Raw genomic sequence first — 26,155 nt, forward strand, 5'->3', positions numbered from 1 at the left:
TTTTCATCTTTGCAAATAGATTGGGGGTTGGGGGTAGATGGCCGGTAATGCCTATTAGAACTTCAAGGGATTGGTTTTCACATGAGAGAGCTTCAGAAATGAGAAATCGCTGAAATTATCTGGTAGCAGCTTCTGAGGGACATTTACCGTGGATTCACTTTTACATTTCAGTTCATTTGAAAGCCAGTATGGTTAAATTAACCAAAATCTAAATTAAAAAAAAATTCCACGATTCTTCCAGGCCTACTTCACATCATCAAACCAGGCCCTGCTGGAGGCCCCATTAAAATGGCAGCTCCCACTGAGAGAGAGACAAAAGCCCCCTCTCTGAATGGGGATGCTGAAACAGTGATGGACTCTCAGAACTGCTTTTTTTTTTTTTTTTAATCCATTAAAAAAAAGTTACCTCTGCATTGACTGTGAGAGAGTATTTATTTCGCTCTCCACACTGTGGGAAACAGAGGCGATCTCCCTTATAAGGACACCCAGACCTTCTAGGGAGAGGAGAGAAATATGAATCCATAACATGGCTGAACAAATTCCTCCTCGCAACTGAATTCATGGAATGTTTCGGACGTGAACAGCTTAATTTTGGTGTGGTCTGGGACAAATTAATATGACTCAAATCCCACCTCACAGAGGAAGCATCTCCTGATGAAGTGGGTGGAGTGAGTACACTCACTTCCTTCAAAATTCTGTCGAACAATCATCTCTATTAAATTTAAATATGTCTCACCCTCTTCCCCAGCAAGAAAAAAAAAAAAAAAAAAAAAAAAACTAAAAAAGAGAAAAAAATAGGGAAATCAAGAACAAACTGAAAATATATCTAAAAAGCCTAACTGCAAAGTGTTCAGCAAATGATTATGTGAAATTTTAGGCTGTATGAATGATAATGTGTTTGTATACAACAGAATAAAAGCTTCTAGAGGGTAGTCCAGAAACTTTGTATTTTGGGAGTGAATACATTAAACAAGATTACTCTTCTAGGTTCTCACGAAATCCCAATTATTGTTATTCCAACCCGGAAGGCTTAGGGATGAACAAAGACGTATCACTCTCTTCTTCCAGAAGATGAACTGGACTTTTCACCTTAACACTTAATCGGACATCACTCTTCTCCCATGGAGATGCTCAGTCTCTAGCAGGGAAGGACATTTATATATGAAAATGAACTGTGATGTTATCCTCTCCAGGACTAAGTTTATTGACTTTTGCAGAATGGGAATAATTTCTTCACTCTTTCAAAATGGAAAAATGATTTCTAGCACATATGGGAGTAGGTTCTCGAGTGAATGTTACTGTAAATATTAGATAGACAGTGGGATTTAGGAACCCACTTGCATGTGGCTCACACACATTACCTTGTATTTGTAGAAGGCAGTAGTGAGGAAGATTACTTTTCAATGATCAGAAATAGAGATCATGTTTATTTGACTCTGAACTGCATGATATGCTTATTCTTTCTACATATTTAGGCATGTAATTATGTTTGGGTTTGGTTAGTGTTAAAAATTAGATTACATTTCCTGAACCGCTGATAATCAGCAGAAGTTCTTCAAGAAGCAAGATGCGTTGTTAGGCACTTTGAGGTGGAATGCCAGCCAAGATGACATTTTTGAGATGCCCTTGGGCTGCATAAGCACATGAGATCATTAGAGACCATGAAATGCTGACAAACCCAGTGCGATAACACCACTCTGTGTGACAATCTCTGTAGTGGTAAAGGCTGTATATGTACTCTCGAACAGTGCTCCCATTCTAGAGTGGGGTTCTCAGAACGCATGTCCCGTTCCAGATGCATCTGCTATACTTAGTTTTTCTATAAGAACACTATTTTGATCAATAATCAATAGGAGAGACATTTAATTTAATATCAGTGTTAAGAGCCTTTGAAAATGCTTATTAATAAAAGATACAAATTTATGCATTCCCTTTTCATTACAAGAATCATACACCATCAGAGGTAAAAGGAACATCCTTCAGAATTGGTTTTCAAATTTTTTTTTTTGCTTGAAATAGACTCCTTTTAAAAATGGAATAAAAAGAAATAAAAGTCTACATGGCATTCCAATATGTAAAATAATACCAGTATGTCTTACTGAATGGGGGAAATAAATAGAGTTCCAGAAGTTCATTTTGAAAATCACTGTGTTAACATGTTTCCTAAACTTCCTGAAGAAGAATCTGTATGAATCATCTGAGGATGCAAAGGAATAGTAAGAAACACAGAAATCCTAAAATATCGGGGAAATGGTATCATTGTACTAAGATGGCACCTACTCGTATACAGATGAAGAAATGGGAGTCTGATTGTTTGTGACAAATGGCCAAAGGTTGCACAGCTCCTTTAGGACAAATTCAGGACCCAAATTCATTGTTTTTTCCCCAGCTTGCAGTTCACTATCTGATGCCGCCTCTGGAGTCTGGAATGCCTTTGAAATCAGGCTGTATGACACTCTAATCAATTTTAATGATCTAAAGCTTTTATAAATTGGTGAAAAATTTTATAGCACAAAACAACTTTCTACATTGTTCTGTGCTGCCACAAAATCAGTCATGATTCTCAGGGATATTTTTATGTCCATATGTTGATGATAATCATTCCTTATATTTACGTGGCTCAATATGCATGGCTTAAACACCACCACATGCATTCTGGAATTGGACGTAGGACATGACATCCCTGACCAGTAAATCCCTTGAATGAGTGCATTTTCCCCCTCTGTGCATGTCTCCTTCTCGTCCATTGTCTGTCTCCTTTTCATGCCTGTCAGGCGGTGGCCATGACTGTGCACTTATAAAGGTCAGTGACCCAGCAGAGAGGGCAGGCCCTGCAGAAGGCGTGTTGATGAAGCATTACAATGCACACTGAATTTGTTAGCTCTCTGGCTTACTCCCAGGGGCAGGCTACAATTGTTTCCTGTGTGGCATGGCACTCACCCGGAACTCTTATGGTATGGGCCATTCCAACCAGGAATCTCTAAACCACATCCTACAAAATAAACACCCATATTTCCCAGCTCACTAGATTCTTATACCTGGCTCTCCTTCCCTCAATTTGTACACTATACCCAATGAAATGAATTAAAACAGAGTTATCTCTTATTTATATAAACAGTCAGCCACAGGGAGGTTTTTAAGGGATTATCTGCAAAACTGGGAGGCCACATAGATAATAATAAACTCACATCTTTCAGGTTGAAAACTTTTAGAAGGCTGAGGTCCTAAGCCTCTTTATATTACAAATACTAAATTAAACAAAAACAGACATGGCATTTCCTTTGAGATTGTCTTAAGGAAGGCAAGCATTTATTTCTCTCTTTGGAGCATTTACCTTTTAGTAAAGCAATGATGATCTAGAAATGGAAACTTGTAATTCAAAAGTAAAAGTTTCACCTAAAATTTCAAACTTGCTGTAATTTTATGCTACATGTGAAAAACTTTTTACTTAAGTGAAATAGAATGAAAAAGTTGCCTGCATATGTTTTGGTTCTGGTTATGCTGCAGTAGTTTGTATCAGACTGCCCTTCCTATAGATAACAATTGTGAACTCTGGACAAAATATTAAAAGACATCAATTTAAACATACTGGGGAGACAACAAAGCAGCCAAAAACTAGAGAGAATTTGATCCTTGAATTAAGGAACCAAATTAGATAAAATCAATGTATTTATTGATGTTTTTATAGGTGCTCTACAGTCCACTTGGTGCAGGACAGCTAGAATTGAAGCAAAAAGTTAGTCTTATTGACCTGAGGAGTCAAAGAATAGTGTTTGGAGCTATCACAACATCTGGAAATTGAGGGGTAAAAATCCCAGAGAGAAAGATCACAGAGCAGATAGGTAGGCCCCAAATCTGCTCATAATCTCCTCTCTAATCTTTGGTGAGCCTCACCTGCACATGTGAAAGGGAAACTCCAAGGTGACCAGTGAAAACCTGTAGCTGAGAGACTGAAAGAACAGAACAGAAATTTTTAAACTCTTGTTCACTGCACCAAGACAGAGTTTAGAGTTTGAGTCCTGCCAAGTTTGAGGAGCTTGGTAGTTTTTCAAGATTACCACTTAGACTCTCGAAAAGTCATGCTTTAGTTATAAAGGCTAGTTATCAGATTCCAGAGATTTGCTTTAGGACTAATAACACAATGGAAACAGACCCCATCAAAGCATAAAATCAAGCCTCTAAAAGTTCATGGTGAGCTGCCAGTAATTTAAATGCCATGGACCACAAGATTCTGTACTGTTGAGAGGAAAAAACAAAAACTAGAGTTTATAATGTATTCTTTACGATGTCCAGTATACACTAAAATAGTACTAGACATACATATGAAGAAATGGGGAAATGTGACCAAACAGTAAATGATCCAAGATGACTTGGATGTTACAAAGACTTAAAATTAGCTATTATATATTTGTTTAAGGAATTAAAGAATAAGATAGTCATAATAAGTGGACAGATGGAGTATTTCAGCAAAAAAAAAATGGAAACTAAAAAAGAATGAAATATAAATTTTTAAGCTAAAAAGCACAGTGTTTGAAATAACATTTACTTGATGAATTTAAGAGCAAAGGGTTAGGGAATTAGAAGACATCCATAGAAACTATCCAGTCTGAAGAATAGAGAGAATAAAAATTATGTGAAAAAGTGTGTGAAGAGAGCTTTAAGGTCCTGTGGGAAAGTATCAAATAATCCAATCTATATAAATTGGCTTCCTGGAAAAAGAAGACAGGGAAAAGGAAAAAATTTTAAAAATAATAGATGTATAATGGAAAATAAATCAAGTTATAAAGCCACGCAGCTCAGCAAACCCCAAGCAAGGCAAGTACAACAAAACAAAACAAAACAAACAAACATCTAGGCACAGTTTTGCCAAAGTTGTCAGAGGAAATAGATCACATACAGGGATCAATTATATAATTAATCACCTTCTTTTCAACAGAAGCAATGAGACAGATACAACGTAACAACATCTTTAAAGTGCTGAATGATCATACCTGTCCATCTGGAATTCTACATCCTGCTAAAATATCCTTCAAAAATGAAAATAAAGGCTGACCTGCTAACGGTATATTAAAGGAACATTTTCAGACCAAAGAAAATAAAACTAAGTACGCACTCAGATCAACAGAAGAAATAACACCAAAAATGTTTTTTTCAAAAGTGGGTAAATATACAATATTTTTTCTTCCTTTTTAAAAAAATGTAGCTCATTGTTTAAAGCAACATTTAATTGTGGCATTATAATATATGTTGATATATAGCATGTGCCTGGGAATTAATGGAATGTTACAGTTTCTGGGCTTTGACATTTTACATAAGGGGGTCAAACATTCACTCTGAGTAGACTGTGGTGAGTCAATAATGTATGTTATAATACCTAGAGTAATTACTTTTAAAATACAAAAATATATAGTTAAATCCATGGGAAAACTAAAACGAATACTATAAAAATGTTATTAAGCAAAAATAATGTAGGAAAGGAGAAACAAAGGAAAATGATGGAGTAAATAGAGACTAAATAACAAAATGGTAAACCTAAATCCAACTATGTCAATATTTAACGCTACACATAAATGGATTAAACACTAACTAAAAGACAAATATTGCCAAATAATATAAAAAAGCAAAATTCCACCGTAAACAGTCTATCAGATGTGCACCTTAAATATAAAGATACAGATAGGTTGGAAATAAAAGTAAAAATATATAGCATGCAAACTGTGAGCAAGAGAAACGTGGTGTAACTATGTTAACCCTAGAGAAATGCAGACTTCAAGTAAAGGCTTATTAGTAGAACTTAAAGGCATTTCATAATGCTAAAGGATCAATTCATCCGAAAGACGTAATAATTATAAATGTATATGCAGTTAATAATAAAACTTCAGCATATAAGGAGCAAAAACTGACAGAACTAAAGAGGGGACTAAAACAATCCACAATTATAAAGACCTAACATCACCCTCCCAGTAATTGAAAGAATAACTACATGAAAAATTAGGCCGGGCATGGTGGGCTCACGCCTGTAATCCCAGCACTTTGGGAGGCTGAGGCGGGCAGATCACGAGGTCAGGAGATTGAGACCATCCTGGCTAACACGGTGAAACCCTCTTCTCTACTGAAAAAAAAAAAAAAAAAAAAAAAAAAACCAGGCGTGATGGCAGGTGCCTGTAGTCCCAGCTACTCAGGAGGCTGAGGCAGGAGAATGGCATGAACCTGGGAGGTGGAGCTTGCAGCGAGCTGAGATCGCACTATTGCACTGCAGCCTGGGCAATAGAGTGGGACTCCATCTCAAATAATAATAATAATGATAATATAGGAGATTTTGATACTAAGAACCATCTTGACCTAACTGACATTCACAGAATGCTGTAACCAGTAACTTCAGAAGATATATTCTTTTTAAGTACGTAAAGAGCATTCATCAAGATAGACCATATGCTGGGCCATAAAATAAGACTCAAATTTCAAAGGATTGGCATTTTACAAAGATGTTTTCTTACCACAGAGGAGTTAAATTAGAAATTAATTACAAAAAGATCTCTTGAAGACTGCTAAATGAACTGTAGGTTAAAGAAGAAATCACAAGAAAAATGAGAAACTTTCAAAATGAATGATAATGAACATATAACCTATCAAAATTTGTGGAATGCAGGTAAATCAGTTCTTAGAAGAAATACACTTTGAAATGTTTATATTTTAGTTGGGCTGGGAACGTGGCTCACACCTGTAATCCCAGCGCTTTGGAGGCCTAGGTGGGCAAATCCTTTGAGGTCAGGAGTTTGAGACCAGCCTGGCCAACATAACGAAACCCTGTCTCTCCTAAAAATACAAATATTTTTATTCTGGGGCATGGTGGCACATGCCTGTAATCCCAGCTGCTCAGGAGGCTGAGGCAGAAGAATTGCTTGAGCCGGGGGAAGTGGAGGTTGCAGTGAGCTGAGATCGCACCTCTGCACTCCAGCTTGGGAGACAGAGCCAGACCCTCTCTCAAAAAAAAAAAAAAAAAAAAAAAAAAGCTGATATTTTAGTTAAAGAAAGGTGTCAAATCAATGATGTAAATTTTCATTTTAAGCTACTACAAAAAGAACAAATTAAACTCAGTTAAACCATATATATGTAAATAATAGAAATAATAAATATGAAAGTAGAAATCAATGCAATAGAAAAGAATAAAATTAACAAAAGACACAAGTTGTGTCTTTGGAAAGAGTAATAAAATTTATAAACTGCTAGCAAACAAATTACTAATATCAGGAATAAAATAAAACTATAGAGCCTATAGACCAGCAGTCCCCAACCTTTTTGGCTCCAGAGACCAGTTTTGTGGAAGACAATTTTTTCATGAAACAATTGGGGAGTGCGTGGTTTCGGGATGAAACTCTTCCACCTCAGATTGTCAGATATTCAATTCTCATAAGAGGCGTACAACCTAGATCTCTTGCATGCACAGTTCACAATAGGGTTAGTGCTCCTATGAGAATTTAATACCACCGCTGATCTGACAGGAGGCAGAGCTCAGGAGGTAATGCTTGCTCGCTCACTGCATGCCTTCTACTGTGTGGCCCAGGTTCTACACAGGCCACAGACCAGTACCTGTCTGTGGCCCGGGGATTGGGGACCCCTGCTATAGACATTAAAAGAATAATAAAATAAGGGTGACTTATGTCTTTTTGACAGTACTGGAAAAATTGGGTAAATGTGTAGTAAAAATGATCCTCAGCTTCTACCTCACATAATACACAGAAATTAATCAGAGGGATTATTACAGATCTGAACCTAAAACCTAAAACTTGACCATTACTAGAAGAAAACAGGACAATATTGGATCCATTAATTAAAAACAGTAAGCCACAGACTGTGAGAAAATATTTATAATACCCATATCCTACAAAGGATTTATATAGAGAATACATAAATAACTCTTACAAGTCAACAATTGGAAAAACAAATAAGAAGTATAATAGATAGACAAAATACTTGGACAGATACTTCCCAAAAGATATGTACAAGAATAAATGCTCAAATATCATTAATTGTCAGGGACATAAAAACTAAAACTATAATAATATATCATTTTATATAAAATGTTGGTGAGCCTGTGGAACCCCTAGAAATTTCATACAGTGCTGATTAATATATAAAATGGTACCGTTTGGTAATTTCTTATGAAGATAAACATAGAACAGCCTTATCACTCAGCATTTCTACTCCTATAAACTTAGCCAAAGGAACAGAAAATATGTCCACAAAAATATGTACAGGAGGGTATTCATGGAAGCTGGGATTTATTGAAGAGAGTATATGGGAACTTTCTGAGGTGATAGAAATATCCTCTATTATATTTAGCAAAACTCATTGACTTGTATGTATACTTAAGATCTGTGACCTTCACTGTATGTTAATTTTAGCTCCAGCCATCACAAAGCCAAGAAACAAACCTCATGAATGCCACTATTTCCCCTTGAGAAAAAGCAACAATGTCACAAAACATTGATAAAAAAGAGTGAAAAGTATTCTTAAATGAAGATCCTGAAACCTTTGTGTACTTTCTAGTCATTGCTCCCATTTGTCTTTTTTGTGAGATTTATGAAAAGGTTTAAAAGAAAGCTAAAATAATAACTGATAGAAGCATAACTTCTGGAACCTTAGGAAGACAATTTAGCAATGTCTGAAGACTCAAATTGCTCTTACCTTTGACCAGCAACCCCTCTTGTTGACACCTATTCCACAGAAATATTCACATTAAATGTATAAAGATAGACGTGGACAAAAATTTCACTGTAGCATATCTTGGAACAGGAGCAAACTAGAGACTGCTAAATGTCTACTGATAGGGGAATAGTTAACAAATTATGGCACATCTATGCTAACAAATACTGTGCAGCTGTTAGAAGAAAATATAAATATTAGATGTCTACAAGACAGTCTTGTGTGAAAGAAGCAGGCTGCAGAACAAAATGCACAATATTATCTGTTTTGAAATAACTTCCTCCATTCTCTCTTCTTTTTCTCTGCTTTTCTCCTTCCTTTTGCTTTGTGAATGCGTAGAAAATGACCCAAAGGATACACATTAAACTTTTATCAGTGGTTACCACCTGGAGAGAGGGTGTGGAGAGATGGTGAGAACTTTCATTTTTTTTTTTTTTTTTTGCTTTCTATATGCCTATAATGTTTGATATACACATAATGGATGTGTGGTTGTTTTGTAATTTAAAAAAGAAAAGCGTGGCTTGCACCTGTAGTCCCAGCTACTTCTTCGAAGGCTGAGATTGGAGGATCACCTGAGCCAAGGAGGTGGAGGCTGCAGACGGGATCTCACCTCCATACTCTAGCCTAGGTGACAGTGAGACCCTGTCTTTAAAAAAAAAAAAAAAAAGAAAGAAAGAAAGAAAAGAAGAAGAAAAAGACAAAAGGAAATGAAGGAAAAGGAAAGTAAAGGAAGGAAGAAGAAAAAACAGAAGGAAGGAAGGAAAGAGAGGGGAGGAGAGAGGAAGGAAAAGAAGAGCCGGGAGAGGAAGGAGAGGAGGGAAACATAGGAAGGGAGACTGCAGGCCTCTGAAATGCAGAAGCAAAGACAATCATATGGTCAATGTTCTGAATTGCTCAGGGCTTGGCAGAATGATCCCTCTAGTCTATGGACCATAGATTTGATCTCTGCACCTTGAGAAGGTAATTAATATTTCTTAATTTTAAAGACAGAGTAGTCGATTCCACAACTTCCCTTGGTAACATTTTTATGTATACTGATCTTTACCTTCAGGTTATTACTTCCTTATATCTGAGGACTTCTGTCACCGGGCTAGAAATGGAATCACTGATCATCACATATCATTACACACAATGTTAACTTTCGGTTAATCTTGTTAATGTTAAAAGAGGAACAATGACTTGGAGGAGGAAACTCCCCCCTCATAAATAAATATATATATATGTGTGTATATATATCCTATCACATTATATATATATCATATATATGATATACATATGCATATGATATATATATATATATATCCTATCACGTTAAAGCCAGAAGAACTTGAAGAACAGTGGTGTACTGTACCTGCATAGCCTTGGAGTCAGGCAAGAATGAAAGCCAGCTCTGTCTCCTACCAGCTGTTTGCTTTGAGCAAACTAATTAACTTTCTTGAGCCTCAGTTTTCTTATTTGGAAAATAGAATCATAATAGTAACAATGATAATAACAACTCCTAACTTGCAGGCCTTTTGTGAGGATTACAAATAATTAATTGGCCAGGACTTTGAGTATTATAAAGAATTAATTGGCCAGGTTCACCCCTGTTATCCCAGCAATTTGGGAGGGTAGGGTGGAAGGATCGGTTGAACCCAGGAGTTCGAGATCAGTCTGGGCAACATAATGTGACCCCATCTATGAAAAACAAACAAACAAACCTGGGTGTGGTGGCGCATGCTTGTGGTCCCAGCTACTCTAGAAACTGAGGCAGGAGGATGGCTTGAGTCCAGGAGGTTGAGGCTGCAGTGAGCCATGATTGTGCAGTGGCACTCCAGCCTGGGTGACAGAGTGAGATCCTGCCTAAGAAAAAAAAAAAAAAAAGAATTAATGAAAGCACCTGTGTTTAATCATGATTATATTTAATGGAACCCCATAAGGTAACCTAAAATGCTACTGGAGATAAGAACCCATCTCTCTCTACTTCACGGTCATAACTCCGTAACTGTTCCAAGGTTGGATCTCTTTACAACAGGCTTTTGTGAGATAGTCTCTTAATGATAACATTGGGGCTATTAGTAATTTACTGACAGTTGCGCATAGCTACCTGCCTTGTTGGGATCCACTTTAGAGTTCATAAGAGCCTAATATGCACCTATTCTGGGCTGTGAAGGGTTATTCTCTAGATGAGGATTGTGGGCAGCAGATGTCCTTCAACCTCAGTGGAAAGGCCCACACTACAGGCAATGGGATTACACTTCATCAGGAGAGATTTAGGTTAGATGGGAAGAGAACTTTCTGACTGATGATTTCCTTCCTTGAAGTCTTTAAAAATAGACTAGTTCCTCGTCTGTCAGTTTTCAAGATGCTGGGGGTTAGAACAGACGGTTTTTCAAGATCCCTTTTAATTCCATGTGTTGCTTACGTCACAGGGCTGTATTTCTAAGAGCCATACGCTTTATTGCAAATGTGTATAGAGACAATTTAGAGACCTTTTATTTTTTTTCCCCAAAGCAATGGGAAATGCTTTCTGTCTTGCCTGCCTCTCGAAGGGCCTATAGAATAACACAAAATTGTTTTAGCAAGTTAAAGAATAATTAATGGAAAATATGCAGAAAGAGATTTAAAATAACAATTGTGTAATAAAAATTTATATTTGTATTGCACATTAAAAATGTTACTGTAAGTATTATTATTTCCTCATTATTAGTTGTTTGAGTCAAACCTAAAACAGCATCGAACTGAGTCTGAAATCTAATTCGTTGAACGCCATTGAGTCTCGACCCCACCAGGCTGAAAAATGAGAATAAATATAAAGTAACACTGCCATCTAATGGATTCTATGTGTTACTGCCATTGTCTGAGGTAGCATTTACACTCAGATCTAACTCTAATGAATCATTGATATATTCTACCACCTTATTTTGTGTTTTTAATTCACCGTTTTTTTCTTTGTATTTTTTTCCTATAATCTGTTGGATTGGTTTTTTAAATTCTTTCTTTTGTCATTTTAGGATATATTGTTATTACTGTTTTCTTTTATATTTTATCTCATACTATTTTTATTATTAAATAGTTCAAATATACAAATGAGTATATGGTGACCTATGTGCCCACACCTTAGCTTTATGGAGTTTTAATAAACCTAACTTCCTGCTATAAGTGCTTCAGATTTTTTAAAAGGAGAAAACATTACAGATTTAGTCGAAGACTGTATATTTCTTTTCAATTCTATTTCCCTCTGTCTCCAGAGTTAATCTTTCTCATGAGTTTGATGGTCATTAATTCCATACATGTTTTAAGGTTTTATTCTGTATTTTCTAATTAAACAATATATTGCAGCAGTTTTAAATTAAAAAGTGTTTATACAAATATATCTGCTGCTGCATTAACGTTATATTTTTGACATTCATTCATGTTGATTCGTGTACCTCTGGCTGATCATTTTAATACCTGTATAGTAATATTTCATTTATATGTGTACATTTTTTCCAACTTAGTCTCCTGTTGATGGACATTGAGTATTTACCCCAAGTTTTCCTTTTTTCAAGCAATGTTAGAATAATGTTCTTTTACATTTCTTCCTGTACACGTGTGTGAGAATTTCTGTAAAGTGACACTTTTGCTTATGCATCCCCTAAAATAATCTTCAAGAACTATGTAATTCCTTAAACAATTTATTTGAGAGACAGGGTCTTGCTATGTTACTGAGGTTGGAGTGCAGTGGTGTGATCACAGCTCACTGCAACCTCAAACTCCTGGGTTCAAGTGATCCTCCCTCCTCAGCCTCCCAAGTAGCTAGGACTACAGCTGTATGCCATCACACCCAGTTAGTTTTTAAAAACATTTTTTGTAGAGATGGGGTCTTTCTATGTTGCTCACGCTTGTCTTGAACTCCTGGCCTCTTGTGAGGCCAAGTGATCCTCCTGCCTCAGCCTCCCAAAGTGCTGAGATTACAGGTGTGAGCCACTGTGCCTGGCTTCCTTGAACATTTTCAAGATAACATGAAAAATTTTTTATTTTACATTTCAATAGTAGTAAATGATATGATTTGGGGTTTATTAAAATATTGATATTTTAAAACAATAGTTCAAATATTGAGGCAGCACCACCATCACTATAAAGAAACATGAAGATGCTCTACTGGAATAGTCAAATTTTACATTGTTCCTTTTTCTCCTTACACTCACATTTCCATTTCACTCCACAGAGTTTTATCCCAATGCATTCCTTTAATGTATGGACATATTTTCTCAATCATCTTCATATTTCTCCATAATACACTATAAATCAAAAATTAACAAAACATTTTTTCTCTGTGATTAAAAGACTGAAAGGTAAAGCATTTTATTCTGTATTGAATTATTAGCACTATTATTAGTATTATAAAATTGGTCAAAGCAAGACAATAATTATTTTGATAAGTAGTTATTAGGCATAAATATTAAAACTGTAAATATTAAAAATATATTTTGATGAAATATATTTGAGCTTCTTTTTCAGTTACGGGCATACCTCAGAGATAGTGCAGATTTAGACAGTAGCATTCTGTCTGAAAACCAATGTATATACTTAAATTAAAATACTTTATTGCTAAACAACGCCAACAACCATCTGAATCTTCAGTGAATTGTAATCATTTTACTGGTGGAGGGTCTTGCCTCGATGTTGATGACTGCTGACTGTTCAGGGTGGTGGCTGTTGAAGGCTGGGGTGGCTGTAGCAATTTGTTAAAATAGGATAATGAAGTTTGCTACATCCATTGACTATTCCTTTTATGAAAAGTTTCTCTGTCATACAATGCTCTTTGATAGCATTTTACCCACAGTAGAACTTCTTTCAAAATTTGGGTCAATCCTTTTAAACCTGTTGCTGTTTTATCAACTAATTTTATGTATAATAATATTCTAAATCCTTTGTTGTTATTTCAACAATGTTCACAAAATCTTCACCAGGAGTAGATTCTATCTCAAGAAACCACTTTTTTTGGCTCATCCATAAGAAGTAACTCCTCACTGTTTCATCATAAGATTGTAGCAATTCAGTCATGTCTTCAGGCTCCATTTCTAAATCTAGTTCTCTTGCTATTTCCACCTCATCTGCGGTTACTTCCTCCACTGAAGTATTGAGCCCCTCAGTCATCTACCAGGGTTGGAATCAACTTCTTCCAAACTCCTGTCAGTGCTGGTATTTCAGCTTCCTCCCATGAATAACATACGTTCTTTCTTAGTGGCATCTAGTGTGGTGAATTCTTTCCAGAAGGTTTCAGTTCGCTTTGCCCAGCTCCATCAGAGGAATTGCTGTCTATGACTGCTATAACCCTACAAAATATATTTCTTAAATAATATGACTTGAAAGTCAAAATTAGTCCTTGATCTGTGGGCTGCAGACTGACTGTTGTGTTAGGCATGGAAACAGCATTAATCTCCTTGCATATCTCCATCAGAGCTCTTGGGTGGCTAGGTGCATTGTCAATAAGCAGTAACATTTTGAAAGAAATTTTGTATTCTGAGCAGTAGGTTTCAACAGTAGGCTTAAAATTATTCAGTAAACCATGCTATAAACAGATGTGCAGCCATTCAGGCTTTGCTGTTCAATTTATAAAGCCCAGACAGAGTAGATATAGTACAATTCTTAAGGGCTCTAGGGTTGTTGGAATGGTAAATGAGCATTGGCGTCAACTTCGAGTCACTAGCTGCATCAAACCCTAACAAAAGAGTCTGCCTGTGTTTTGAAGCTTTGAAGCCAGGGATGGACTTTTTGAAGGCTGTTTGATCTACATTGAAAATCTGTTGTTCAGTGTGGCCACCTTCATCAGTTGTCTTAGGAAGACCTTCCAGTTTACTTGCTGCAGCTTCTACAGCAGCACTTGCTGCTTCACCTTGTACTTTTATGTTATGGAGATAGCTTGTTTCCTTAAACCCCATGAATCACTTCTTTTTCAGCTGCTTCACTTCTCAGCCTTCATAGAATCGAAGAGAGTTAGGCCCTTGCTCTGGATGAGGCTTCGGCTTAAGGGAATGTTGTGGCTGGTTTGATCTTCTATCTAGACCACTCAATTTTTTTCCATATCAGCAACAAGTCTGTTTTCTTATCATTCATGTATGCACTGGTGTAGCACTTGTAGTTTCCTTCAAGAACTTCTCCATTGCGTTTACAAGTTGGCTAACTGGTGCAAGAGGGCTTTTGACATGTCTTCCTCACTAAGCTCAATCATTTCTAGCTTTTTTGAAAGTGAGAGATGGGTGCCTTCTTTTCACTTGAACACTTAGAGGACATTTTAGGGTTATTAGCTGGCCTCATTTTAATGCTGTTGTGTCTCAGGGAATAGGGAAGCCCAAGGGGAGGGAGAGAGGTGGGGGAATAGCCAGTTTGTGAAGCAGTCAGAACACACACAGCGTGTATTGATTAAGTTTGCTGTCACGTGGCACCCCAAAACAATTACAATACTAACGTCAAAGATCACAGATCATCATAAAAGATACAAGAACAATGAAAGAGTTTGAAGTATTGCAAGAATTACCAAAATATGATGCAGAGACGCAGTGCGCATATGCTGCTGGAAAAATGGTGTCAATAGACTCACTTGATGCAAGGTTGCCACAAACCTTCAATTTGTAAAAAATGCAATACCTACAAAGTGCAGTAAAGCAAAGTGTGGTAAAACATGGTATGCTTGTAGGTTGTGTAGTCATGAAAGTTCAAAATAAATTATATTTCTGATTGTTATTGGTATAGCCAAAGCTGCTAAGAAATCTTGTTCACATAAATAAGTGGATGGGGTTGGAATTATTTTGCTAAACTATGTCAATTATTTGAACTCATGATGAGTCATATTGTTAAAAATTAATGTAATTCTCATTAAAATTATGTTAATGATCTGTCAGCTGACAACTCAGTTAGGTCTGCCTTCAATTATATTGATAACAAAGATTTGGAAATGACTTGCAAAATATTTTGTTATACAGACAGTGTAAATACTTTCCCAGTTTCTTAGAAATATACCAAAAAAGGGTTTAGCAGTTTAATGGAAAAAAATGTTAATTATATCTATTGCTCTTTTATTTAATGGCACCTTGTTTAACTGAATATAATCAGAAAGTTTTGGGAAAATAAATATGTTTTTAATTTCAGTACAGCTTTGCTAACAAAGTAATTTTTGATAAAATTGTATAATCTCACGTACAGATATTTTCATCAAAATCTTAGAACTACAGATTCATCTAATTTGATTCATTGAAACTGGCAACTTGAAATTTAATTTGCATAGTTAGTCCTCATTGTCAGGCTTATCAGTCAAATTATACTTTCTGTCAAAAAATGTAATTATTTTTTAATTCAAATAAATGTGTTAATACATATTTCAAGGTACATTATGAAATCCTATGAGAAATAAAAATGTATCTTGTAAAGTAGACTAATAAAAGATGTTAAGATAAAGTTAATGTGATGTAGCTCTAATATAAATCGTTCATTTTATAAAGTCATAAAGTAGGACTGTAATGGTGTTTTCATTACTTAACGTGAAATAACACAATGTATTATGTACCCCAAATTACATTCTTTTTGTGAAACAAGGGGTAAGCAAGGACATGGGATTTCTTTTGGTAAGAAAGTGTGACCCTGAGCGTGTGTGTGTGTTTGAGTGTGTATTGAATTCCAGTTTAACTTTTGGAAGTGATTAAGAATCATGTAAAAATTAGAAATAGCTTCAGTAATTTTAATAGACATTATAATCAAACATTACCTATCCATTTAATTTAAGAAAGGGTATATTTGCTGTAAATATATTGGACCACAATCTAATGGGAAATGAAAAAAATTAAACATGTTATAAGGTGGTATCAGATCATCTTATATAATCATATATATTTGTTATCATATGATTATGTAATTGTTATAACTCATAATTTGATAAATGTGCTTTAAGTATTTCATGGAATATTTTACTAATGTATTTATTATTTAATAAAAGTAGCATTTACTGTGCTCCCAAAACTCTGAGAATATTAACTGATCTATTTCTTATAACAACTCTATGAGGTAGCTACTCTAACATATTTTATAACTGAGGCACAGGGATGTATCTTAAATACCAACATAGGTAGTGAGAGGCACATTCTAAGTTTATACCAAATAGCATACATTGAATCTGAAAGATAGCCATAAAATTTTCATCCTTAAATTTTATCCAGCTATTAAAATATTAAATATATTAGCTATTTCTGAAAATCTTTTTTTCAGCGCAATTCATTTCAATTTCTTTGAAATGAATCAGCATCACTAACTTGTCTTGTTTCAGTTGTTCAAAGACTTTTTTTTTTTTTTTCAGATAAGGGCATGTTTTAGGATTTTGAGACTGGCCAATAAGAGTTTATTACAATTAAATATGTGAAAATGTCCTTTTGGCATTATTTCCTACTAACCTTCTCCTTGCACTGCTCTTATGGGACCCCTCCTCAAGAAGGATTGTTTGATAATAAGAGAGAGATTGAAGAGATAAGGTCACTAAATGAATGTTATCTCTCCTATTTTCCCACAGCACAATATATTTCTATTCACAAGGACCCAACATGGGCCAAAATACTCTGTTCCTAGGACCTTGTGTCTCTATCTTAAAAGAAATATGTACAAGACAGAAAATAACTTTGGGTTATAGTGCATTGGTCAATCACTAAAGGAAAAACCAATATTTCTAATTGCTTCTTTGTTTGGCGGCCCTGAGGTTTTTATACAAGGGGCAACATAGTATAATAAAGTTTAGAATGGCTAGAAGCATGTCTCTGTATCAGTCAGGATAGGTAATTTGTGCTGCAGTAACAAACAACCCCCAAATTTCAGTGACTTAAAGTGGCAAAGCTTAATTATTTTTCATTCAGCATGCCATCTTGCATTAGCTAGGCGCTCTGCTGTACCTTATCCCCACTCTGGAAACAAGACTGATACAGCTACCTCCAACCAGGTTGTTGTCATTTATCTTAGCAAAGAGAAAAGATCTCTGGAATGGTTTGCTCTGGTAGTTCAGTCCTCTGAGAACTGTAAAGTGGAGAGGATATTTGTAAAAGGGGAGGAAGGAAAGGACTAACTATATGAGCCTGAGAGTGAATGGGTCAGGCAGTTTTCCAGGTAGATCATTTTTAGGAAGGAAAAAATATGAAAGCTGAAAGTCTAAAGCTGATTTTTTAAATCCCAGTTTAAAACTCAGCGTCTTCACTTAGATGTCTAATATGAATCTCAGAGCTACTATGGGCAAAAATGGAATTCCTGATTTTCCCCCTACATTGCCTCCATCAACAGTACCCCTGTCTCAGTTATTGGCATCTCCATCCTTCCAATTAAGTTAGGCTGAAACTCTTGGAATCAATATTCACTGTTATTGTTCTCTTTCAATCCATATCCAATCTGCCAGCAAATTCTGATGATTATACTTTTAAAAAAATGCCAGAATCTGACTACTTTTTGCCATCTCTGTTGCTTCCATCCTGGTGAAGGCCACCATCATCTCTAGCCCGGAGAGTCACAATAGCCTATAACTTATCTCCCCATTGCCTTCCTTGACTGCCACCCTCCTCCCTACCAGTCTATTCTCAAAACAAAGGTTTGGGATAAAAAATTGCTAATTTCAGTAAAGCTTTGCTAATATAATACTTTTTTTTGATAAAAGCAACCTAAGAGGTACATTGGTTCCCATCTTATCCAGAGTAAAATCCAGTGTCATCATGGCTTATAAAAAGTTATGAAGTCTAGCCTCTGGCTACTCTCCAACTTCATGGCCTTTCACTTTCCCACTTGCTTATTCTGCTCTTGCCACACTGGCCTTCTTTTTGTTCTTCAAACGTGCTAAGCCAATTCTCACTTCAGGGCCTTTGCACTTACTGTCTTCTCTGCTTGGTGAGTTCCTCGTGGCCTGATCCCTCACCTCCTTCAAATCTTGCTTTGGATCATCTAATTATCTTTTCAGTAAGGCCTTTGCTCAGCATTCTGCTTTAAATTGTAACTGATTTAATGTCTAGAACCAACCCAGAGGTAGAAACTCAATAATCTTGATGAAATTAATGAATCAACCAACAATATTTTATTTTTATACAAATATATGCATATTTTCTTTCATAGCTTCCAGCTTATTGTCTTGTTTGAGTAGATTCTTCCTACACTTAGATTGCACTTTTAGTATTATAGATTTTGTTTCTACCTTTTAATTACTTTGACATTTATTTTGTATATGGTATGAGATAGAAATACAATCTAATTTAATTCCAAATGAATGACCACTTATGCTAGCATCATTTAGTAAACAACTCATTGTTTTCCTACTCAATTGAGCTGATGTATGTGTCTCATATTAAAAATTTCACATATTCTGGAATCTATTTAATGAATCTTTGTTCTCAATTATCTATTTGTTTATTCCCTTACCAATATAATATTGATTTGATTAAAATCACTTAATAGTATATTTTGATATCTATTAAAACAAATCTTCCAACATGATCCTGTTTTAACATTGTTTAGGGGAGGGTTTTGAGGGGATATTTTCTCTTCCATATTAATGTATCAATCAAAATAATTGAAGTTTTAATGGTATTACATCTTTACATCCAAGAATGTGGGTTTTCTTTTTAACATATTTCAGATCTTATATTTTTTCCTGCAATAAATGTTATAGTTTTTAAAAGTGGTGAAATATTTTGTATATGTGAAATATCTTATTGATCTTATCCTTTCTTGTTAAACTTATTCCCTAGTATTTTAAGTTTTTAGTTTTAATCACTTTGCATTCAACAGCATCCAGCAAATATTTGTTGGGTTTTCTGCCAACTGCTGTTAGTTCATAGAACAATACCAGGCAAAAAAAAAAAAAAAAAAAAAAGAAGAAGAAAATCTTCACCCTCATGGAGCCCACATTCTAGTAGGAAAAAGCAAATTAAAAAAGCAAAGTCAACAAAAATATATAATATGTTAGAAGATGATAAAGTTAATGGAGAAAAATCACTGTGTTTGGAGGGGATGACAGTTTTCAGTGGGGAAATTTTTACTGAGAAGATGATGTTCTGGTAAAGATTATAGATAAGGGAGATAGTCATCTAGGTTTCACAGGGAGGGGCGTTTCAGGTAGAAGTCTCTGCAAATGGAAAGGCCCTGCGAAGAGAGCTGGCCAGGTGTGAATGAGGAACAGTGGTCATTGTATGTGGAGCAGAGTGAACTAGATTAGAAGGAGAAGAGGTGAAAGTAATGGGAGTCAGACCCTACAGGGCCCTGGGTGTCTCCATAAGAAGGTTGGATTTATTCTGAGTGAGTTGCAAAGTCATTGGCGGGTTTTGAACAGAAGAGTGGCATGATCTGACTTAGGCTTTCATGGAATCCCTCTGATTATACTGAGAATAGACAAAAAGAGGAGTGAGGTTGGAAGCAAGAAAGCAGCAATCCAGATGAGAGGTAATGGAGACTTGGCCAGGGCTGGGAGCAATGAAGGTTAGGAGATGCGATTAGATTCTGGATACATATAGAAAAAAGAGCCAAAGGAATTTGCATATAAATTAGATGTTGGAGGTGAGAAAAGGAGGGAAGTTAGAGATGAATCTATGGTTTGACAGACTGGAAGAGTAGAATTGTCAGCAATTGATTTGGAGAAAACTATGGAAGGAGCAGGTTTGGAGGAAAGCTGAGGAACCTAGTTTAGATATGTTTGAGATTTGCCATGCCTGTTAGATGTCTAAGAGGAAATACTGGGAAGGAAATAAGAAGAAAGGTCCAGGATGCAGATATAAGTGTGGAAGTCATAGGCATGTAGATTTAGTATTTAAAGCCAAGAGCCAGGATGGCATCATTGAGTAAATGAGTGTGAGGAGGTCCCAAGACTTGAGCTCTGGGACACTCTAACTTTAAAAGGTCTTGGACTTGGGAGCTCTTAGGGTGATGGAAATGTCTATGTTGATAGGTGTGCAGGGCATATGCTTATATATATTTTTCATCATATTGGACACAAGAATTGTGCATTTAACTATATCACTGTCTATAAATTTTACAAAAAAATTATTAAGCATACAAACAAAAGCTCTTAAAGATAAGGAGGGACAACCAAAGCAGTCTAAGGATGAGCAGCCAGTGAGATTGGGAGAAAATCGAGAGAGTGAGTTGTCTTGATAGCCAAGTGGAGAAAATATTTCAGGAAGGAGGAAGGGATCATTTGTGTTAAATGCTGCTGAGAAGCAATCTTATAGCAATATTTCCAATGGAGTAATAGTGGTTATAGATTAAAGTGTGTTCAAAAGAGAATGAAAGGAAGGAAGACAGACAGTGAATTTCTACAAGTTTTTGAAGGAGTTTTTCAATAAAGGGCTGTAAAGGTTAGGAAAGGCATGGATATGCTATTTGGAGAAATAAGTCAAGACAGGACTTCTATTTAAACATTTCTCATAAAATTTCAAAATATATATACCAAAAAGAGTATTACACTTATATATATAGTTTTAAACTAGTTATAAATATAGTACTCATCTCACTACTAGCTGAATCAAGAGTAGAACATTTCGATACCAAGAAAATATGAACGTCCTATTTTTCCCAAACTGTGCTTACCCCCGTAGGAAGATTTACCTTTATAGTAGTCATTTCCCTGCTTTCCATTACTTCCTGCCCATGTAAAGATCCCTAAAACATATGCTTTTGGTTTTTTTCTTATATATAATATATATGGGATCATAATGTATATTCTTTTTTGTAAAAACACAGGATTTTTTTTTCACCCAATGTAATGTTTGTAAGGCCTATATTGTTAATGAATCTAATTTAAAAAAATGTAATTGCTATATAGTAACTAGAGTTTGTATGTTCTACACTATAATAATTTATTTCATTTTTGATTAGCACTTGGATTGTTTTGTGATTTCGGCAATTAGAAATGATGCTTCAGGAGACTGGTTCTCAACTAAGGAGATTTTGCTTCCTAGGGGACAATGGTCAATGTTTCAAGACTTTTTATTGCAACAACTGGCAAGTGCTACTGGCATCTAGTAGGTAGAAGTTGGCATCCTGCTACACAACCTACAATGCACAGGACAGCCACCCATGACAAAGAATTAACACACCCATTAAGTCAATAGTGCTGAGCCTGACAAACCCTGCTCTGGGTTATATTTTTGGGAGAGAAATTGCTGGCTGATAAAGTATATTTATCTTCAAACTTATACAATGCCACCATTCTGTTTTAGATAAGGGAGATAGTCATCTAGGTTTCACAGGGAGGGGCGTTTCAGGTAGAAGTCTCTGCAAATGGAAAGGCCCTGCGAAGAGAGCTGGCCAGGTGTGAATGAGGAACAGTGGTCATTGTATGTGGAGCAGAGTGAACTAGATTAGAAGGAGAAGAGGTGAAAGTATACCAATTTACACTGCCATAATCAGAGTGGGAGGCTTCCCGACACTGTATATCTGCACCAATGCTAAATATCACCAGCTTAAAAATATTTTGCTCCAGGCACGGTGGCTCACACCTATAATCCCAGCACTTTTGGGAGGCTGAGGCGGGTGGATCACAAGGTCAGGAGATGGAGACCAGCCTGACCAACATAGTGAAACCCTAGTCTCTACTAAAAATGCAAAAATTAGCTGGGCGTGGTGGTGCACGCCTGTAATCCCAGCTACTCAGGAGGTTGAGGCGGGAGAATCGCTTGAACCCAGGAGGTGGAGGTTGCAGTGAGCCGAGATCACGCCATTGCACTCCAGCCTGGGTGACACAGCGAGACTTTGTCTCAAAAAAATAAAATAAAATAAAATAAAATAAAGTAAAATAAAATAAAATAAAATACAAAACTATTTTTCCAATCTAAAAGGACATGAACAGACACTTCTCAAAAGAAGACATACAACAAACATAAGAAAATGCTCAACGTCACTAATCATCAGAGAAATGCAAATCAAAACCACAATGAGATCCCATCTTACACTAGTCAGAATGGCTATTACTTAAAAAGTTAAAAAAGAACAGATGCTGGTGAGGCTGTAGCGAAAAGGGAACACTTACACAGTGTTAGTGGGGATATAAATTAGTTCAACTCTATGGAAAATAGTTTGGAGATTTCTCAAAGACCTTAAAGCAGAACTATCGTTTGACTCAGCAATTGCATTACTGGGTATAAACCCAAAGGAAAATAAGTCATTCTACAAAAATGACACATGCACGTATATGTTCATTGCAGCACTATTTGCAATAGCAAAAACATGGAATCAACCTAGGAGCCCAACAGTGGTGGATTGAATAAAGAAAATGTGGTACATATACACCATGGAATACTACATAGCCATAAAACAGTGACATTGTGTACTCTGCAGCAATATGGATGCAGCTGGAGGCCATCATTTTAAGATAATTAACATAAGAACAGAAAACCAAATAGTGCATATTCTCACTTCTAAGTTGGAGCTAAATATTGGGTAAACATGGACATAAAGAAAGGAACAATAGACACTGGGATCCATGGACTGGGGGTAGCAGGGAATGGAACAAGGGCTGAAAAACTACCAATTGGGTGTTATGCTCACTACTTGGATCATTTGTATCCCAAACCTCAGTGTCAGGCAATATACCCATGTAACAAACCTCCACGTGTACCTCCTGATCTAAAATAAAAGTTAAAATTACATGAATTATTTTTGCCAATCTAATTATATTTCATCAGAGTTTTAATTAGTATTTCATTATTAGCTAATGGAATTAATCACTTTTTCAAGTCTTTGTTGGCCAAGTTGATGATTTTAAAACATTGGCTTATCTTCCTCATCCTCATTTATTTGTAGGTATTCTTTATATAATCTGGCTCCTGGACTATTGTTGGTTATACGTTGTTCATATCGTCTCTGTGGCTTGTCTGTGTATTCTTTTTTTTTTTTTTTTTTTGAGACGGAGTCTCACGCTGTTGCCCAGGCTGGAGTGCAGTGGCGCGATCTCTGCTCACTGCAAGCTCCGCCTCCCGGGTTCCCGCCATTCTCCTGCCTCAGCCTCCTGAGTAGCTGGGACTACAGGCGCCCGCCACCGCGCCCGGCTAATTTTTTTTTGTATTTTTAGTAGAGACGGGGTTTCACTGTGGTCTCGATCTCCTGACCTTGTGATCCGCCCGCCTCGGCCTCCCAAAGTGCTGGGATTACAGGCTTGAGCCACCGCGCCCGGCCTGTGTATTCTTATGTGATATTTTTTAATGTATAGAAATTCCTAAGTTTAAATAACAAATATTTCTCTTTAGTGCTTTTTGTGAGGTGCTGAAGAAATCCTTATGTACCCCAGATTTATGATGATTCTTCTAAAATCTTTGGCATTTTACCTTTTTCATTTAGATATTTAAATCACCTGGAAATGATTTTTGTGTAGGGAGTGTGATATAGGGTTCAATTTCACTTTTTCCATACGGATAACACATTTACCTTTCATGACTTATTGGAAAATCTGTGCCGCTCTTCCATCTTTCTCATAAATCAAGAATCCATATATATGAGAGGCTTGGTTTCTGGGCTGCTGAATCTGTCCCATTGGTCTTTTTGCAGGTTCAGCCCTCCAGGAAGCAGACTTTGAGACTCTGATAGAAGGGAGTTTATTAAGGAGGGTGATCAGGATCAACACATGTGGAAGGGAAGGAGCAAAAGCAAGATTGAGCAGAGAGAGAAGCTGGGCTGCAATTCAGTCTCAACAAAGCCTCAGTTGACCATATGGGAAACTGAAGCCAAGGTGGTTACTGAGAGTTGTTCAGAGTCGGGATGAGAAGGGCATGTTTATATTCCATATCAATTATTGGATACAAGCTCTCTTCAGCTGAAATAAATCATTTACTCTGGCAGCACCCCCGGCTTCTGGGAAAATAAGTTCTTTCATCTCAAAGGGATTTCAGCGGTACATCACAACATTCACTACAGCCCACCTCTTGAGATGTTTGGATTTATTTCTTCATTTGTAGGAGCAGATCTTCCAGGATTCTGGAAGACCTCTTTTAGAAACCAATAAGAGGAAAGCGAATGGGACAAACCACAACCTTTGCAATGTAGGCATTCTTAGGACTGAAACTGATACTCATAATCTTCCCTCTCTGCTCTCTATTCTAGATTTTCTCACCCTCATCTAGCATCTCTGCTGGTCTTGGTGGCTAACTTGGTGTTACAAAACCTTAAACCCTGAGGGTTCTGAATCCTTGGTTACCACGCCCTTCTCAGGCCATGACTCCTGCAATTGTTCACCTACTGTCAAAATTGACAAGAGAGTACTGATTCACCCAAAGGTATCACTTACATGTAAAACATTCTTCTCTGCTATCACTGTATAACAGCAGCTTCACCTCTCCTGAAGGCAGGGTCAATAGCTGTTGCTGTAACTCCTCTCTTACCTGCTGACCTTTGACACAGATGTTCAAGTGGCTTGAGCAGCAACCATAGCTTGTGTTTCAGTGGGACTCTTGCTGTGTGTCAAGCACTGTGGAGGGTCTGAAATTTTACACTACTTGCAAACTAACAAGTTAGCTTGCTGTAGTTTCACAGACCATAGTGGAAGACTTAAGACTCCAATTCTTAAAGGGCAACATGAAAAAGACCAGGTGACACTTGCACATGCTGTAGGTTGCATTCTAGGAGAGCAATCCCAAGTGTAGGAAATCTGAATCTTTTATAATAGTTAGCAAGCCTCCTGAGGGAGACACTATTTCCAAAACTGCTCACTGTAAAAATAGTCTTAAAAAAATATTCTGGATCAAAGGAAGTTAGTGCCACTTCTCAGAACAGCTTCAGAAACACGAGATACCCATGGAGAATTTTCTTCTGGCACTATTGTTGTTTTATGTTTTGCTTTTACGTGTTATAAACCCCACAGTATTTTTGTCATTATATTTGCTAGGAAAAGTAATTTTCTTTCAAAAATGTTTTAAAATTCTCTTATATTACCTATTTTAAAAATTATTTTTGGTGCTCCCTGTATCTTTCTGTAAATCAAAATTTGCATTTGGTATTATTTCTCTTTAGACTGAAGAATTCTCTTAGCCTTTTTTTTTTTTTAGTGTTGAGTCTGCTGGCCATGGATTATTTTAGATTTCATTTACCGGAAAATGCATCTCTTTGGATACAATTTTGAGGATTTTTTTTTACTGGATATAGAATTCTAGATATAGAATTCTGGATATAGATTTTTTCTTTCAGCATAAATTTTTTTAACCTAATAATTTATTTAATTCTTCTCAAGTAGAGATCATTTTTCTCCCTTTCATTTTTAGTTGACATGTAATAATTGTACATATTTGTGGGTTACAGAGTGATATCTCAATACATGTAAACGTAATGATCAAATCAGGGTAATTAGCATATCATCACCTTAGACATTTATCATTTCTTTGTTTTAGAAAGATTCAAAATTCTCTCTTCTAGCTTTTTGAAAATATACAGCAGATTATATTACAGTTAACCGTATTTGCCCACCAGTGCTATAGAACACTAGAACTTATTC

The 26,155-nt window shown here is 36.2% G+C and overlaps 1 long non-coding RNA gene across 1 annotated transcript in view; it reads left to right on the top strand.

Annotated features, from left to right (window-relative positions):
* Positions 1-26,155, top strand: part of LOC105475501 (uncharacterized) — a 130,853-nt gene that overhangs the window by 23,704 nt on the left and 80,994 nt on the right. Inside the window, exon 8 of the long non-coding RNA XR_983404.2 lies at positions 4,937-5,157. This is a non-coding gene — a long non-coding RNA (uncharacterized lncRNA). The remainder of the gene's footprint in view (positions 1-4,936; positions 5,158-26,155) is intronic.

Source organism: Macaca nemestrina, chromosome 4 (genome assembly GCF_043159975.1).
Source record: "Macaca nemestrina isolate mMacNem1 chromosome 4, mMacNem.hap1, whole genome shotgun sequence".
In the NCBI taxonomy this organism is placed as follows: domain Eukaryota; kingdom Metazoa; phylum Chordata; class Mammalia; order Primates; family Cercopithecidae; genus Macaca; species Macaca nemestrina.